We start from the raw sequence: 18,737 nt of genomic DNA on the forward strand, positions 1-18,737 counted from the left end.
TTCCCTGCAGCATCCAAGCAACTTCATACAAAGGGCACAGTGGTGGCTTTTGCCGGCTCTTGCTCTGTGTGCTCACAAGGGCCAGCCTTGAAATGGCTGGGACTCGAAATGGTCAGAGAGGTCCTTTCTTTCTCTCAACGTGACTTCTCCTGCCTTCGTGAATTCTGTCGGTCTCTCCTTCTCTTCCCCTAAGCTCTCGAGACCCTAGTTTGACATTCGTTGTTTTTTAATGTAAATTGGTTGCTTGTGGGACAGGATGATGCTGGATACTGTCTATTCTGCCATCTTGATCCTCACCTCCTAAATCTGCATTTTCTGTTTTTCCCTAAATTAATCTTCCTCTCTCTCTCTTTCTTTCTTTCTTTTCTTGATTGCTCCCTCTAGCCCTATTTTTAGCAAGATAACCACCATTTCTTGGCTTCTGCAAGATGAGATTCTCTGCAGTGTAACCTCATAATTTAGCAAAACTATTATTGTAACGGAGTGAGTGAAAGAAGATTCATCTGGTTATTTGGACTGAGAGTGGATTACCAGTTTTTTAACTAGTATTTCCACAGAATTTCAAAAATCCCCTCCCAGAAACTCATTTGTTACACCAAATTTCTGATAATTTCCAGTATTCTGTGGCATGAATTGGAGAATTGACTTGTTTTATGTTGGCTCCACTCCCAGCAGGCACTTATCACATTCAATAAGTTTGGTTTGTAAGTCACCTTTTCCTTATCCTAAAAGTATCTATCATGCACAATTTTATGACATCTCATTTGCCATCATCTCTTTTATAGTCTTTATTCTTGTGTGTTTATGCATTTTTTTAACATTTTATTCTCTTATTCTCATTTTGAACAGGTTGGCATGAACAAAGAAAAATATGTATTTAATTGTCCACCTCCTCTGGAAGTTCAGTTTGGTTACAGACATAACTGGAAAATAAATTTCTATATCTAGTTAAACAGATACTTTAAATTTATTTCTTTTTTTCTAAATATATAGGTTTGCTTACCATTATGTTTTGAATTGTTGTAAGATGTTATTATGATTTTAATAAGCATAAGACATCTTCATATTAAATATGTTTCCTTAGTTGTATTACTTGACCCCACTCCTCCTCTACCTTTTTTTATTCTTCTTCTTCTGCCACTGCTTCCTCTTCTCTTTTTCTTGTTATTCATCTTCTTTTTGACATATGTTCCTCTATCCTGATTTGTAGGTTCAATCTAATTGTTCTTTAAAGATTAAAATTATTCCTCAAAAATGAGTCTCAAACCTATTTCCTGAAACAAATTTTCAAGTCTTCAACAGCATTCAACAGAATGTTTTATTCCTCAAAACATTTAACGAAATACATATTTCTTTTCATACATGCACACCAAGAGAAAAACTCCCATAAAAATTAACAAATATCTTAGCTATGTATTGAAATAAAAACTACTTTAGATGGTTTTAGTCTAGTAATAGATGTAGTACTCATTACCAATGAACACAATATAAAGCAATATCCATCATAATTTTTAACAGGTCGTAAGAAAGCTTTTTATTAAATTAAACATCCATTTGTGATAAGAATATTTTGGGAAACAGGAGCTGAAGCATAGTTTTTAATTATTATGAAACTATTTTCTCAAACTTTCAGCTATCATCATACTTAATTATATTATAGAAGTTACAGATTTTACATTTAACTGTTTTCTGAGTTTTATGAAAAGTCAGTTTGATATATATAAATAATTAGCTTAATATTTGAAGTGGAAATTAAATTATCATTTTTATGATAAACCACTGCAGAGCAGGTTAAAATAATTAAAAACAGTACATTGGCTGTTAAAAATATATATTTAGTGCCCAATAGGGATAAAAATCTCGGATTTCTATATAGTCTTCTTGGACCTTACTCCAATGTGAAGGGGACTATTGGGGTGCCTCTTTATAGCATTACAACCTGGTACAAGTAGAAATCTAAATTCCAATATTAGCCTTTGTTGGTGTGGATAAGGGGAGTTTTATCTGTGGTGTTTGGTTGGAGTACAGTGGTCATTTCCTAAACTTTTTCTGTCTTGCTAGTCAGCTCTGTTGTGATTCTTAGGCTATGGAGGGTACACTTTTATTTAGCCTTTTTTTTCTGTCTATGGCCATGGACATTTAGATTACCAGCTTCTTTAGCTCCAAATGTTGAATAGACAAGGCAAAAAGAAAACCATGACAACTCATCACCTTGTTATTCCTTGTGTCCCTTGTCAGTTTTACTTTTTTTTCTTATATTTCCTAAGGTAGACTAAAAAAGTACTTAAGGAAATAATGTTTGAAAAATTCCAAACTTCAGCAAAAGGCATAAACATACAGATTCAAGAAAATGAATGCATGCAAAACAAGATAAATCTAAATAAATGCTCACCAAACACAATTTATTCAATCTGTAAATAATAAAGACAAAGAAAAAAATTAAACCATTCATTGATTCATGAAAGAAGGTGAAAGCAATATAAATAACAATGAACTCTTGTGACAACATGAGGGTACTTTAACAAGTTCATGGAAAAGTGAATTAAAAGATAATAGGAAAACTTCTATGAATGTTTTAATGATCCCTGGTACAAGAAGAATAGAAGAATATGGCATATTTTTCAAGTACTGAAAGAAAATAACTTGGAATCAATAATTCTATATCCAGTGAAAATATTCAGGAATGAAGAGGAACTCAAGACATCTCAGCTGAAGGAAAATCAAGAGAATATGTTGTAAGCAGAACTATCCTAGATGGATGGCTAGAGGAAACTCACTAAATGGAAAAGGTACGATGACAGAAGCAATGTGGAACATCAGAGTGAAAGAAAGAAGACAATAAGCAAAAAGAAAAAAAAAGAAAAAAGAAAAGAAAAACATGGCATATAAAATAGTCTTCTGAGTTTGTGAAACTATTTTTGAATAGTAAGACAAATTATAACACTGTTGGATATAATATCATATGTATATGAAGAAAATATTTAAGACAATTATAAATGAAGCAGGGTAAAGGGACAAAAGTAGAGGAAGATTTCTAAACCACACCATAAATAGTAAAATAATGACATGCGTGATGTGTATTTATATTCTAATACCTAGAGCAATTACTAAAAAAATTTACAAAAATGGCTTAGATAAATCAAAGTAGAAATCCAAAATATGTTTAAATAACCCACAAAAAAGCAGAAAAGAGAAGACAGAAAAATGAAAAATAGAACAACAAAAAATAAAACTTAGAATGGAAGACTTAAGCCCAAATATATCAATAATTTTATTATGTATACAGATCTAAATATACCAACTAAAATACAAAGACTGGAAGAGTTGATTTTAATATAAAGATTCAGTTCTATGCTGCCTACAACAACAATAACAAACCCCACTTCAGTAAAACAATATACGCAATTTGAAAGTAAAGAGGCAGAAAATATGACATCTATATCATGTGAAAACATCATAGAAACTAGGAGTGGTTTTATTCATGACAGAGTAGACTCCAGAGCAAAGAAAAGGATGGAGGGATGGATAGATACATGTGAAGTAGTCAACTTACTAAGAAAATAGTTTTAAACATTTTGCATAAAAATATCTACAAAATAAGTGAAACAAAAGCAGATTTGTTCAAGAAGACTTATACTGTGGTTTCTCTCCTATCTTGTTTGAACATCTTGTAAAATCATTCTTCAGGTCCAAAATGTTTACATCATAGTTACATCATATGTCTTAATTTTGGCTAAAGAATATTGATTTGAAAAATAAATTATTTTATAATTAAAACCAGTAATTTAGTTAATTTTAAGGGAATATTATTATTATTATAATTGACAAAACAGATGTATTTGTGAGGTACAATATGTTTTGAAATATGTATAATTGTGAAATGTCTAAATCTAGCTAATTAACATACACATCAGCTCATATTCTTATTTTTTTCTAGTGAAAACACATAAAATCTACTATCTTAGAGATTTTCAAATATATAATACATTGTTTTTAACTACAGTCAACATGTTGTATAACAGATCTCTTGAACTTTTTTCTCCTAAATGACATTTTGTATCTTTTGACCAAAATTTCCCCAACCTCATCCCCACCCCTCAGCCTCTGGTAACCAACAACCTACACTTTGATTTTATGATTTCAACTTTTGTAGATTCCACTTAAAAGGGAGATCATGCGGTAGTTGTCTTTCTGTATCTGGCTTATTTCACTTAAAATAACGGTGTCACAAATGACAGAATTTTCTTCTTTTTTTTAAGGCTGAATACTATTCCATTGTGTATATAAACCACATTTTTCTTATCCATTCATTCATTGATGGACACTGAGATTAATTCCATATTTTGGTTATTGTGCTTTGATAAACATGTGAGGTGCAGATATCTCTTCGACATTCTATCTGATTTCAACGTATCTCTTTGACACTCTACTGATTTCATTTCCTTTGGATATATATGCAGTAGTGTGATTGCTGGATCATAAGATAGTTCTATTTTTAACTTTTTGAAGAACCTCCATACTGTTTTCTATAATGGCTGTACTATTTTACATTTCCACCAACAGTGTGCAAGGATTCACTTTTCTCCATATCCTTGCCAAAACTTGTTATATTTTGTCTTTTCAATAATAGCCATTCTAACAGGTGTGAGGTGATATATTGTGGTTTTAATTTGCATTTCCCCGATGACAAGTGATGTTGAAGTTTTTTTTTTTTTCATAAACCTGTTGGCCATTTATATTCTTTCTTTTGAAAAATGTCTATTCAGCTTTTGTGCCCATTTTCAATCAATTTATTTGTTTTCATGCTGAGTTGTTTGAGTTCCTTAAGTATTTGGGATACTAATTCCTTATCAGATGTATAGGTTGGAAATATTTTTTCTCTTTCCATAGGTTTTGTCTTCACTCTGTTGATTATTTCTTTTGCTGTGTAGAAGGCCTTTAGTTTATATAAACCTTTTATCTGCTTTCACTTTTGTTGATTGTGCTTTTGAGGTCATATCTAAAAACTCATTCACCAGACCATTGTCATGTAGATATTTTCCCTATAGTTTCAGGACTTATGCTTAAATCATTAATCCATTTTTAGTTGATATTTGCATATGGTATGAGATAAGGGTCTAATTTTAGTCTGCATGTAGATATTCAGTTTTCCTATTACCATTTATTTAAGAGACTGTCCTTTCCTGACATCATGTGGTCTTTGCATTTTTGTGGAAAATCAATTGCCTGTAAATGTATGGAACTATTACTGGGCTCTCAATTCTGTTCCACTAGTCTATGTGTCTGTCCTTACACCACTGGCATTCTGTTTTAATTACTACGGTTTTATAGTATATTTTGAAGTCTGGGAGTGTGATCCCTCCAGGCTGTGTTTTTTTGCTTTTGTTTTTTCTCAAGATTGTTTTGTCTATTTGAGGTCTTTTGTAGTTCTATATGAATTTTAGAATATTTTTTCTATTTCTGTGAAAAATGTCATTGGAAATTTAATAGAGACTACACTGAATTTGTAATCTCTCTGATCTCTCTGAGTATTATGGACATTTTAAAATTATTACCTCCAATTCATGAACACAGGCTATCCTTTCATTCTTTCTTCTTCAATTTCTTTTATTAAGGTTTTCTGTTAATTTGTACTATAGCTATATTCTGAACAAAAAACTAAAGAGATTAAACAAAAGATCATATGTTTGCAATTTATAAGTCACACATATCCTCAACCATGGTTGTTGAACATGACATGACAATTGCATGACATTGTTGTTTACTTATTATCCATTCTCTATATATTTAGTTAATTAAATTCACTACACTGTTTAAGAGATTAAAATCAAGTAAAAAAAGAGTAAAGAGGCATATTTTAATACATCTTTTTATCACTCTGAAGTAAAAATTTAATTTTTATGGATGCCTGAATATCTAAATTAGTTTATTTAGGATTAACAGTTTATTGATATCACAAGTCTTTTATATACAACAGACTATAATACATTTTTTTGAAAAATGTTTTTCCACAAAATCTTTTATTTCTAATATTCATGATTTGGACAAATTATAATGATAATATTCTATAACTATTGAAAAATTGGCAATTTATATTATTCGTTTTGACAAGCTTTTTGTATAAATTTTTAGATTTATTTTATAAAAATACATAATGGACTAGATTCTTAAATTTTTGGCTGAGTTTTTATGTAATGATTTTTAAGAAAAAAAAAATTGCTTCAGATACCTGATTTTTCCCAATGCTTTCTTGTCTCTTCATGCATTCTCATGATGTCTAGATTAAGGGTGATTTACAATGGATGTGATTCCACATGATTTTAGTTTATTTCCTCATGATATTTTGACCTGACAAATTTGAAATCTTAACTCTAATTCATCCTCAGAGGATGCGAACAATTCCAAAAGATATAATCTTCTTCAAAATGAAACGTAATAATGATTGGTGATATTGAGCATCTTTTCATATACCTATTGGCCATTTTTAGGTCTTCCTTGGAGGAACATCTGTTCAGGTCTTTAGCCCATTTTTAACAGGGTTATTATTTTTCTTGATATTGAATTATTTGAGTTTATTATACATTTAGCATATTAATCCTTTATTACATGTATGGCTGGGAAATATTTTTTTTCCCATTCCATGAGTTGTTTTTTCACTCTGCTGATTTTCTTTTCTGTGCAGAAGCTTTCTATATTGATTTATTCCCACTTGTCCATTTTGGCTTTTGCCGCCTATGCATTTGTCATAACCATGAAAACATTACCAAGACCAATGTCAATGACAAATATTACATGACTCCACTTATAGGAGGTATCTACATAGTCAAATTAATATAATTGAAAAGTGGAATGGTGGTATCTAGGGACTGGTTTAGTAGGGAAATGGGAGTTGCTAATTAATATGCATGAAGTTTCAGTTATGAAAGATGAATAAGTTGTAGAGATCTGCTGCACAACATTGTGGCTATTATTAATAATCACACTTAAAATTTTGTTAAGAGAGTAGATCTTATGTAAAGTGTTCTTACAACAAAAACAAAATAAAATAAAATGGAAGTGCATGCACTGTATGTGGTTGAATAACTAACACCTAATGAGATTAAACTAAACAGACATAATAATAATTTGTACTGTATATTAAATATCTTATATACGAGTGATTTTTATAGCCATGGAATTGAATCCAAGAAAAGGATGCTGAATCACAGGTTATAATAGTCATTGCCAGATGGCTTCCCCAAAATCTATTACTATTCTCATTTCCAGTAGACATCTATGAGAATTTATTTTTCATATCAGCCCAATATTCTTTAGCAATAGAAACTGCCTGATTGATGGATGGATGGATAGATAATTTCTAATTTATGCCAACCAACCTAATGACATAGAGTGATACATTATTTTGTTGTATAATGCATTGCTTGGGCAATGAATGAAAACATTTTTTCACTAAGTATAGACATTTGTGTTTGAATATTACTCATTTATCTATTAGAATTTATATTTTTCTTAATTATTACTATAAGTTTGTTATAGAAAATTTAATTAACATGAGCACAAATGTATATTTCAAGATTTTGTTTACAGTATGATTTTTCAACCCAATTTAATATGTATATGTAAATAACATAAATATATAAACATATGTAAGCAACATTCTAATAATACGAGCAGTTTTTTATATTTTAGTGTTATCTTGTAATGGGGTGTTTAATCAATGGCTATTTCTTAGACTTTTGTGTTATTACTAATAAAATGTATAACACCAGAAATTATCATTTTCAATACTATCAAGAGCATATTTAATTTCTTAAATTTTCTTTCTCTATTGTTTTTGTGTTTAGTATTAATTAATTTGACCTCATTTGACTTTTCTTATAATAAATACTTTCTTTAGTAATATATGTGACTTAGCTATTCTTCGTAATCATCAAGCAGTCCCACTAACTGCATCAAGCAGTTTTCCTGAGCTACAATCTACATTGATGTATCTCTATAATTTTGTTAAAATTGTTATTTTAGGTGAAAAGGCCCAGGACACCCTCTATTTGCAATACAACAATGACAAGCTAAAAATGCATGTGCTTTGGGAACAGAGTATCTTTCATTGAGCGGTTTTTCTAGTTATCAAACTCATCCTTTCATATGTCACATCATAAACTCAAAGTGAACACCGTGGTATTATTTATTTTATAATGGACTATAATTCAAAGCATTTAGAATATAATCATTATGTATGAATTTTAATATTTTATTTCTAAATATACTTTTAGAACCAAGTTTTCTTAAAACTAGTAGTTTGGGGGTTGTAATTACATATTCCATAAAAACTTTCAAGATGAACAATGTTTTCAAACAACTCAGTTTTATTTTGCTCATCATTGTAGATATCAGATAGTGAATTCCACAAAGAAAAAGAAACATCACTTTCACAAAAACTTTCTCAAAATTTTTATCAGGAAAGACAGCATAAAAAATGGCTTTTTAAAAACTGGCCATTTTTGGTTTTTTTACCATCTTATCGATAGTGATACAGGACATATCTATTAAAAGAAAAGGAAGAACTACCAGTTTTTTACTTATCCTATTATTTCAAGCTCCAGAGTTGAAAATCTTCATCATGAAGAACTCAAACTAGTCTGTGATCTTAATTTCCTAAGTTATGGCTCAAAGAATTTATATTATCTTCCAGGGAAAGAGTTAAAAGCCACTGAATTGTAATCAACCTCATTCTGATTTGATGCTCCTATTTAATTCAAAATGTTTTATGTTTTGATTTATTTAAACATAGTTTCTCCTAATAAATTGCAATCTAAGTTGATGTATCTCCATAATTTTATTACTAGCCCTCTTTAGTTGAATAGTATTTTTATTAAATATACTTTTTTGAAATTATAATAAGTAAAATAATTTCGACTATTAGATACTGACACTTATTTACAAGTCCAAACTCTACATCCAGAAATTGGGGAAAGTTAATTCTTTTTATTTCGATTAAATGGATAAATTTTTGGAAACATACTAACTAACAAGACTGAAGGAAGAAAAATCAGAAAACCTGAATGGACTAATAAAAAGCAATGAGACTGAAGCAGTAATCAGCAGTCTCCCAACAAGGAAAAGCCCAGGATGGGATGCCTTTACTGCTGAATTCTACCAAACCTCTACAGAGGAATTAATACCAAATCACTTCAAACTATTCCAAAAATTTGAAACAGAGGCTGTTCTCCCTAACTCATTCTATGAAGCCAGCATCATGCTGATAACAAAACCAGACAAAGATTCTACATAAAAGGAAAACTACATGCCAATATCTCTGACAAATATAGATGCAAAAATCCTCAACAAAATATTAGCAAACAAAATACAGGAACACATCAAAAAAATGATACACCATAACAAAGTGGGATTCATCTCAGGGATGCAAGGATTGGGTTGCATCAAAAGCAACACACAAAAATTGGTATCATTTTTATACTTCAATAACAAATTACCAGAAAAAGAAATTAATAAAGCAAACCCATTTTCAATAGTCACCAAAAGGATAAAATACCTAGGAATCTATTTAACCATGGAGGTGAAAGATCACTACAATGAGATCTAAAAATCACTGCTGAAAGTAATTAGAGAAGACATAGATGGAAAGACACTCTATGCTCATGGATTGGAAGAATTACTATTGTGAAAATGTCCATACTACTCAAAGTGATCTACAGATTCAATGCAATCTCCATCAAAATACCAATGTCATTCTTCATAGACAGAAAAGAAACAACTCTAACATTCATATGGAACAACAAAAGACTCAGAATAACCAGAGCAATCCTGAGCAACAAATAAATAAATAAAACCAAAGGCATAACACCACCTGACTTCAAATTATACCACCAAGCTATAGTAACCAAAATAGCATGATACTGGCCTAAAAAACAGACACTTGGACCAATGGGACAGAATACAGAACCCAGAAATCAACCCAGGTACTTACAGCCAACTGATCTTTGACAAAGGCATCAAGAACATTCATTGGGGAAAAGACTGTGGCTTCAATAAGTAGTGCTGGGAAAACTTGACATCCATATGTTAGAAGAATGAAACTAGATCTGCACCTCTTGCCATATACAAAAATCAACTTAAAATGGGTTAAGGGCTTAAATGGGAGAACTAAAACTATAGAACTCCTAGAAGAAAACATAGGAGAAACACTCCAAAAAGTAGGAGTGGACAAAGACTTTATAAATAAGACCCCCAAAACACAGGAAACAAAAGGAAAAATAAACAAATGGGATTATATCAAACTAAAAAGCTTCTGCACAGCAAAAGAAATAATTGACCAAGCGAAAAGACAACCTACAGAGTGGGAGAAAATATTTGTGATCTATGCATCCAACAAGGGATTAATATCCAGAATATACAAGGAACACAAACAACTTAGTAAGAAAAGAAGTAACCCAACTAAAAAATGGGCAAAGAAGCTGCATAGGCATTAATTAAAGTTAAATATATAAATGGCCAACAGACCCATGAAAAAATGCTTAACATCATTAAGCATCAGGGAAATGGAAATCAAAACCACATTGATATATACCACTCCAATTAGACTGGCTATTATCAAAAAGACAGAAAATAGCAAATGCTGGCAAGGATGTGAAGAAAGAGGAACCCTCCTATGCTATTGGTGGGACTGTAAATTAGTGCAGGAGTTGTGGAAAACAGTATGGAGTTTCCTCAAGCAAATACAAATAAATGTGCCATGTGATCCAGCAATCCCACTGCTGGGTGTATACCCAAAGGAATGGAAATCATCATATTGAAGTCATACCTGCAACTCTCATGTTTATCACAGCTCTATTTACAATAGCTAAGAATTGGAGCCAACCTAAATGTCCATCCATGGACAAGTGGATAAGGAAAATGTGGTATATATGTCTACATTAAAAAGAATGAAATTCTGCTATTCAGAGCAACATGGATGAACTTAGAAAAAATTATGTTAACTGAAATAAGCCACATACAGAGAGAAATACCACATTGTTTTCATTCATAAGTGGGAGCTATAAAATAAACAAAAGAAAGAAAGAAACAAACAAACAACAATCACAATAATTCATTGAACTTTCAAAAGGAAAGAATGGAACTCAGGCTACCAGAGGTGAGAAAGTAGGGAGAGTTAGAGAGAAATTGATAAAGGATGATAAAAAATTATTATATTGTGTAATGATAAATATAGTAATTATCCTGATTTGAGGATGACATATTGCACGCAGGTATCGGTATTCAATGCTGTACCTCACAGAGATGTACAATTGTTTCAATAAAAAAAGTAAAAATAAAAATAAAAATGAGATTGTATGCTAAAAAATAAATTATATTAAAAATAAATTTTAACTTAGTAGCATTTTCTGTAACTAGCTGAGGCTACAAATATATATATATATTTTTTAATAAAATAATACATCTTTTTACTTCTATCAACATTAATTCAATAACTTACTCATAACAAAAAAAATGCTTTTGGCATACACACTTATTTTTAGTTGTATTACGTATTCTCTGGTTTGTTTATTTACAAACAAACCCCTCTTAACATTCTCTTTCAAACCAGTATTAACATCTTTCAACATATAACTAACTCCTCTACTTCCACAATAATATTTAGGCAAGAAATTAGGCAAAGAATTTATGAAACCCATAGTCACTATTTTAATATAACTACATAAAAATTAAAATTTGTCACTCATAATTTATGGCCAATAGCTTGAAATATTTTTTCTGAAAGTTTTGAGATTATAAGTAATTCTTTTCTAGGTGAAACTTCAAATTAATAAGATTAGAGCACCTTTTACGTATACATGCAAATGTACATATTTAACTAAGCACAACAATAATACTGGAATAATTGTACCCAATAAAAAATTTTGTTAGGGAAATGGTCATGTAAGAAGAAAAAGAATATTCAGAATAGATTTAACAGTGTTGTGAACCAAAAAAGAAATATAAAGATATGGACTTGTACTGAAAGAGTATAAACTAAACATATTTGAAAAAAAAAAGAATTATTGAAATGGGATAGAGCTATATAAAAAGCTAACAGAGTAAACCATCAATAAAAAGGCTCATGCTACTTTGAAATAAATATATATTTTTAAAATTGAAAATTATCTAAAATAAGGAGTTTAAATAAAGAAATATGTGTAATTTTGTTTTGATAGTGTCCTCAGAATGTGTAATGCTATGTATTGTAAATATTGTTTTCAAATTAAGTTTTTAGCAATGAGTAATTTCTTTTCTGTCAGATTTGATAAGGCATAAAAATATCTAACTTGGCTGAAGATGGAGAACAGTTTTTTTTCTATATGTTAGGTGTTCTGCTGGAGACTCAGTCTGTTATATTAATTATTATGTTGTTCATTACATTGATAAAAAATGGGATATTTACAAGGCTAAGGCAGTGATTGTTTTCATGGTCTCCAATAAAAATATTGAACAATTTCCACAGACTGCAAACCATCAAACTCTCAGCCTCACCCAAGGGCATCAGCCCTTGAATGATCTCCAGAATGTCCTCATCTGTCAGCTGTAGCTGTCAAACAAGAAAACCAGTATGTGTCATACTGAAAGCATAATGCATTCACAGATGTAATTGACCAGGATATTGGTACAGAAAGAGTAATGAGGAAAAAATTTATGGCCAGCACCTTTTGCTTAGGGAACTGTAAATTTTGTACCCTACAGGTGAAGATTTCATTCTCAATCTCCGCTAAGGACAAAGAAAAAAATAAAAGAATTAAATTTCACAAGGTAAAAATAGTTCATGTCAGCAAAACTTCCACTACATTCAGCATTAAGCATTAGTCAAGCTTTTATGAAGAATAGTAACTGGCAGCATATTCGTTCTTTCTGTCTCAAATTCACTCAACTTGAAAGCATTGCTCACGCAAGATGACAGGATGACAGACTTCTTACATAAGGAGAAAAAAATCTAATAAATCTGTATTTTACTAAGACCTCTTGGCATCATCTCACATGGTATTCTCATCAACATGTTCGATAAATTGTAGAATGTGTACAGGAGGGTCACTTCCAAATACCAGCAATCAGCGACCCTGTCAGCCTCAGGCAATATATTTAAAATGTATCAAAACAGTTGAACCAAGAGATGTTATTTATATACCTTACCAGAAGTCTGATGGCTAAAAAAAATTAATGTCAGATTGTTCATTAAATTAGCAGACGACCTCACACCAGGTGAAGATGTTGTTCCCTAAGGAACTAACAATAGATTTTTAATGATTGTGATGAACTAGATAAATTCCATTATACCTTCATGAAAATATGTTTTGACTTTTGAAGTAAATAGTATAATCACATGATTGAACCAATAATGGTAGAAATTGTTAAGTTTAAATGCTTCAAACAAATAGAAAACAATTAATAATTTACTTATTCATTTCCTCCTTGCTTTCTTTCCCAGCATATAATAGACCTATCTAAAACAGAATTTGCCTAGCCATCACTAATGTAAACTATACTTATTTCTATATAAAATACTGATGGATACACATGAAATATGTGAAACTCAACAGTCCTGTAATGGTGAAGCTTCACTGCCAAATCTAAGATAAATTTCTATACCCTATATTTTGGGATTAAAAAAATAATTAGTAGTATACTTATACTTTGATAACTGAAAAATAATGAACTTGTTTTACATGAATGACAGCTGAAATAATATTAATTCTCTTTCACTGAGTATTGCCTGGTGTAGAGAGTATCTATATCATTAGAAATTCCTTTTTGTGATAGGCAGCTTCTAAAATGTCCCTCAATAATTTCTGGCTACAGGTATTCACAACTTTGTGTTAACTTGTCCCCTTGAGCATAGGCTGCATTTAGTGACTTTCTTCTAATGAATATAATATGACAGAAGTAATAAAATATTACTAACAAGGTTAGATTATGAAAAGCTGCAGGTCTGTCTTGGTTGTGCTTACTGTCTCGGTCTCTTAAATTACTCCTAGGAATACCAGCTGCTATTTTGTAAAGTAGTACTGTGGAGAGGATCATACGGCAGGCGAAGGACCCAGGCCTGCCAACAATTATATGAAGGAGCTCGGATATTTATCCCCCTTCAATCAAGCCTCCAGGTAAAATTGCAGCCCCAATCGATGACTTGACATCTATTGTATGGTAGTCATTGAACTAGAAACAACCATCTATGTAATTATGCATTCTTGATCCTTGACCCATAGAAACTGAGATAATAAATATTTGTTGTTAAAAACCACTAGGTTTTTGGGGTGAATTTGTAATTCATCAATAGACAACAAAAACAAATTTTATTACTGTTAAGTGAGTTGCTGTCTAAATTGTGGGTATGGCTTAGAATGCGGCACAGTGAGTGGGAGCTGGAAGAACTTTATGGGAAGCCTTAGTTAAAACTTACATTCACTCAAACAGATGGTCAATAGCATTTTAGACTTTAGTAACATTTCAGATGAGGGTTTATATAATTATGGGAAAAATCTTATTGTAAACTGGATGATGAGAAATGCTTACTACATAGTGACCAAAAGTTTAGCAACATTGCTACCTGAGTATATAAGGAAATTAGAAAATGCACCTGATGAACTGAGTGATGAACCTAAACAGACATACAATATGATACATAAAGAGCAGATAATACCCACATCCAACTATGTATTGCAATAAGGGAGAATGAAGAATAAGTAGAATTTAGGCAGAATTTAGTGATAAAAGTAAATCTCAAAATAATCAAGACTCAAAACAATAAAAATTAATTTAAAAATAAACATTGTAAGAGAGATGACTTTTTAAATTATGATAAAAATATTATTAATTTTTTTGTTGTTTATGAAGAAATAAAAATCAGTTTTGTCTCAAACTTACTAAAAATAGAGATCGACACAACACTATCTACAGAGCTTTGAGATAAAAAGCTACTGATCCCTAAGTTTATATTGAATCAGGTAGTATTTATGTTGAAGACAATCAAAATACTTGCACAGATTATCAGTCTCAATTATAAACGTATATAAGTCTAAGGGATACCTGTACTCCCATGTTTATTGCAGCACTATTTAAAATAGCCAAGAGTTGGAACCAGCCCAAATGCCCATCATCAGAGAAGTGGATAAGGAAACTGTGGTATATCTACACAATGGAATACTACTCTGCTATAAAAAAGCATGAAATACTACCATTCGCAACAACATGGATGGACTTGGAGAAAATAATATTAAGTGAAACAAGTCAGGCACAGAAACAGAAATACCACATGTTCTCACTTATTTGTGGGAGCTAAAAATAAATAAATAAACACACAAACAAATAAAGTGGGGGGAGAAGACACAACAATCACAGCAATTTCTTGAACTTGTTAAGACAAGTAAACATATATAACGTTGGGGGGAGGGGAGAGAGGGAAGGTGGAAAAAGGAACAGGTAAAGGGACATGAAAATCAACTACAATGTATATTGAGAAGTTAAAATTTAAAAAAATTAAAAAATGTGAATATAATTGAATAAATATGAGAATAAAACATAATAAAAATGTATACAGTCATCCCTCAGTATACTTGGGGAATTGGTTACAGGACCCAAGAAGTTACTAAAATCGCAAACATTTTCTTAAATATCATTTTCAAAATATATTACAAATATTTTAACATATATTTATTGCTCCAAACCAGCTTTCCACTACTATTTCTTTCAAACTACGATCACTCAATCTGTACAATTCTCTTATGCTTAAACTTCTGATTTCTGACATTAACTCATTCAAAATTCCCCCATACAGCATCCATAGAGGTGTTTAAAAAAACACAGACATAATTTATTATGTCACTAAATTGATAAAAGATCTTCTAGGATTTCCAATTGCTCTTTTATGAAAAAAAATTCTTTAATCTCACTTTACCTCTGGGGTGACAGAGACGCAAAAAGTATTACTCAAAGCCCATTTCTTCTGAGTAGTGAGAAGCCCCAAAGGGGTTAATTTTCCAGGAACCCTCAAGAGAGAGGCATTCCTCCTTGGAAAAATAACACTGGACTGTGGTCTTCTCCCAGTATTTATTCTCCAGGCCAGAAAGTTACAGAAAAGGAACATAGGTGGAGTTACAGCTAAGTATAGTTTAACAATAGAAGGCAGTAACAGTGAAATAACAAAGTGGCATTCCATAATGCAATTTTCAAAAGGTCAAGTTGATCCACCAACAAAAGCTTGTTCTTAGCAAATACTGTCTTTTCCTACAGCAGTTTCCTTATTTTTTTTACATAACAATCAAGTAACTTTAGGTTAACCTGCTCCAAAAACATCTGTCCTTGAGCCAACAACTTTGCTGTGTTGCAATTCTGTATCTACAACAGAGACTTTGGCCTGGGAAAAGTTTCCTGTCTTTTGCAAGCTTAACATTTCCATATGTAATTTTTAAAAGTTAGGTTATTTCTGAAACTACAGGACTTTGGAAGCTAGGCCCTGTGAAATACATTTGCTTTATAAATGTTAGTATACTCCACACTTTAATGAGTAAAAAATCTAACTTTAGATTTTAATATGGAGATGTAGCAAGGTGAAAAAATGTTTCTCTGACACTAACAACAAGAAGAACAAAAATTGGACTAATACAAACTAATAATTTGCTGGCACCAATTAGATAATAAAGTCACAGAAAAAAAAAACTGTAATCCCAAAATTTAGAGATAAGCGCATGCAAGGAAAAACAAGACCCAGCAATTACTTAGCTGAGGCACACACAACTGGAAGCCACAAAAGCCATTATGAAAATTAAATTAGAATATTTTTTTATTTTTCTAATTTTATTTTCCTATGCTGATGCTTATTTTTTGTTTATTTTTATTTTTTATTGAAACAATTGATTATACATATTTTTGGTAAACAGCATTGACTACCATCATCTGAGTATAACATGTGATGATCGAATCAATATTATTAGAATATTAATTATTACAAATTATAATTATTCTTTGTGCCCCTTTTCCAATATATTCCCGACCCCCTTTACCCTCCCCACCTCCTACCTCTAGTAAACACAGATTTGTTTTCTCCTTCTGAAATTTCAAAGTATTATGGTGTTTTTTTCTTCCTCTCTTTCTTCCTTGCTTCCTTCCTTTCTTTTATTCTTTCTTAGGACCCACTTATGAGCGAGGACCTGCAGTATTTCTCTTTCCATGTCTGGCTTATTTCCCTTAACGTAATTTTCTCCCAGCTCATCCATATTGCTACAAATGGCTGAATTCCATTCTTTACTGTGGCTGAGTAATTTCCGTTGCGCGTATATACCACATTTTCCTTATCCAGTCACCTGTCAATGGACATTTAGGTTGGTTCCATATTTTGGCTACTGCAAATAGATCTGTGATGAACATGGGAGTGCAGGTATCCCTTCCATACGATAATTTCCATTCCTTTGGGTATATACTGATAAGTGGGATTGCTGGATGATATGGTAGTTCTATCTGTAGCTGTCTGAAAAACCTCCATACCGTTTTCCATAATGGCTGTCCTATTTTACAGTCTCACCCAAAGTGTAGAAGAGTTCCCTTTTCTCCATCGCTTCACCAGCATTTGTTATTCTCAGTCTTTTTAATAATGCCCTGTCCAACTGAGGTGAGATGATATCTGAATGTGGTTTTGATTTCCCTGAATGATTAATGTTGCTGAGCATTTTTTCATGTCTGTTGGCCATTTGTATGTCTTCCTTTGAAAAACATCTACTCAGCTCCTTTTCCCACTTTTTAGTTGGGTTTTTTTGTTTGTTTGTTTGTTTTACTTTTAATTTATTTGAATGCCTTTTATATTCTGGGTATTAATCCCTTGATAGATGTATAGTTTGCAAATATTTTCTGCCATTCTGTAGGTTGTCTTTCCCCTCTGTTGATTGTTACTTCTGTTGTGCAGAAGCTTTTTAGTTTGATGTAATTCCATTTGTTTATTTTTACTTTTGTTGCTTATGTTTTTGGGGTCTTATTCATAAAGTCTTTGCAAGCAAGCACACTTATAATAGTCACCAAAAAATAAAGTACCTAGCAATCAATTTGACCAAGGAGGTAAAAGATCTACACAACAAGAAGTACAAGACAGTACTGAAAAAATTAAAGAGGACACAAAACAATGGAAAGACATTTCATGTTCTTAGACGGGAAGACTAAACATTGTGTAAATGTCCTTACTACCCAAAGCTATCTAGACTGCCTCTTCAATAAATGGTACTGAGGAAATTGAACATTCATATACAGAAAAACTAAACTAAACCTGTGCCCCTTGACATATAGCAAAATCAACTCAAAATGGATGAAAAACTTAAGTGTAAGACCTGAAACCATAAAACTACTAAAAGGAAGCTTATGGGAAACAGTTCAGGAAGTATGACTGGGCAAAGACTTTATTTTTATTTCTATTTTCTTTATGAATCACTGGAAACTGATTGTTGGCTATTGTGAGAATGAAAGGAGAAGCTCCAGAATGGGACAGAATATTTACAAATCATATGTCCGATAAAGGACTCGTATGCAAAGTATAGAAATAACACTCAAAATTCAAGAATAAGAACCAACAACCCACTGAAGAAATGAGTAAAGAAACTGTTACACTAACAGTGAAGTGTATTATAGATTGCAAAAAAACACATGAAAAGATCCTCAGCGTCGCTCATCATCATTGTAAAATCACAGTGCAATACCAGTATATATTTTTT

This window comes from Cynocephalus volans, chromosome 7 (assembly GCF_027409185.1).
Source record: "Cynocephalus volans isolate mCynVol1 chromosome 7, mCynVol1.pri, whole genome shotgun sequence".
In the NCBI taxonomy this organism is placed as follows: Eukaryota; Metazoa; Chordata; class Mammalia; order Dermoptera; family Cynocephalidae; genus Cynocephalus; species Cynocephalus volans.